This window comes from Triticum aestivum, chromosome 7A (assembly GCF_018294505.1).
Source record: "Triticum aestivum cultivar Chinese Spring chromosome 7A, IWGSC CS RefSeq v2.1, whole genome shotgun sequence".
Classification (NCBI taxonomy): Eukaryota; Viridiplantae; Streptophyta; class Magnoliopsida; order Poales; family Poaceae; genus Triticum; species Triticum aestivum.
In genome coordinates this window covers 691,440,803-691,442,703 of record NC_057812.1, presented here as the reverse complement: position 1 = coordinate 691,442,703, position 1,901 = coordinate 691,440,803, and positions in this window count along the sequence as shown.

Below are 1,901 nucleotides of genomic sequence, written 5' to 3'. Positions count from 1 at the left end.
AAATCTTATACTTTTATTAATGATGGAAGTTTGCTACTCTTGTAAACTATCTCAATCTTGGAAACAGAAACAGAAGAAAATTATAACATATACACTTCATATATCCTTCAAATTAATTGAGAGAGGAAAAACAGTTGGTAAATAAAGAAGACGTCGATCTTGGTTTAGTGAGTTATAAAAATCAAGCAATGTTATAACTAATAAGTTTGAATTACACAAAAGAAAGAAACTTATTGATTTTGAATTTGAAAAACGCCGCAACTTCACGCTTTCCTTGAACATGATGGTCCATAATCTTAAATGCATATATTGATTTTTTGTTAGATACGCTGTGACCACATATACGAATATATGTACAATTTAATTTTGGATCATAGATAAGCATAGATGTAATACATCTATGATGGCCTCAGGTGACAAATTTACTTCCTTGTTTAGTTATAGACTACATGGATCTGCTTTGCATTGGCATTAAACAAATGGCCCCAGTTGATTGGTTCGTATTTTTCCTTTTGTGTAAATTCTTCTTGGTTGCTTGGTCACAGGGGATTCTTCAAGGGGGGTTGGCCATTCACATAAAGAGTTTTGGAGCATTTCATAATAAGTTTGAATAATGTGTCATCATTGGCCTTGTACATCTAACGATAGTCATAGGAATATATTTTTCAAAGACCGGTGCAAATCAGAGAAACTATTCTATTGTTTATTTAGTACAGAGACAACAAATTTATAAATAGTTGGAATTTAATTTCCCAATCTAACATTACATATATATGAACCTGACCTTACTAAGCATGGACCCTCACAAGTCACTAAGTCCTTGGCCACGACAGAGAGCAAGCACAGCCTAGTGCGGGCAGCATCATACATATTTGCGAACTTGCATTAGAAGGGGAGGAGAGAAATTAAGGAGAAATTAGAGAGACATGGATTAGCTGCACATAAGGGTTAGTTGTAATTAAGAACCAATAAGAGCAAGTACTTGTATGGCTTGAATGACCACAACAAATACGGCCCCTCACCTGTGAAGGCTAATGTGTCTTCATATGCATAGCATTGTGGAACATAAAACTACTAACATGTCATTACGTACCTAGAGTTCTACACATGGGTTTTGAGTCTTGACCGACGTACATGGTGTGCGTGTAGTTGTTTATTAATTAACGCTGGTGACTCCAGCTAGCAACCAAATAATGTAGATCGCTGGTTGATTTGTTGTAGAGCAAACCATACATACAGGAAAGAAAATATGGGCAAGATTGTATTAAGAGGAGATGTCTTTACGGAGAAGACAACAGACTGAAAGTGCAGGATGATAACATATCAAAGAAGAGAGCTAGATAGCACGATATATGCTTCACGTGGGGTAAATAATGATCCAAGAAGAGTGCTAGCTAACATGATATATCCTTCACATGTTGTTGAGGACCATCAGATTGATGTGTAATCCGGCAATGTCAGCAGGTACCGGCGATATTACTTGAGACGCTAGTCTCTGACTCCATGAAACCTCTGTTATTTGTAGGAGCCGGATGACAAAGCCTCACAAAATTGCATCAAGTTGGTACTTCCATAATTATACCTGCAAGGGCAATAAAGAAGCAAAATCCAGAACTTAACTATTGAATTCTAACACATGAAGCGATCATCTCAACATGTCGCTGCTGGCTCTTTTGTCTTGTGCAACGACAGCTGTAGGCTCTTGGTTTACACGTCCAGACAAAGGAGGGCCTAGTGCCCGGCAGCACCGCAGCGAAATAAGACCATTGTGCGAACCCTAGCTCGCGTGCACCGGACATCGGAAGAGAGTAGTTGTGGCTGCTAAATCGGATCTCATGCAATTGCCGTGAGGAAACACATGCTCCAATCTCGATTGAAGAAATGGGGTCATGGCTTTGACA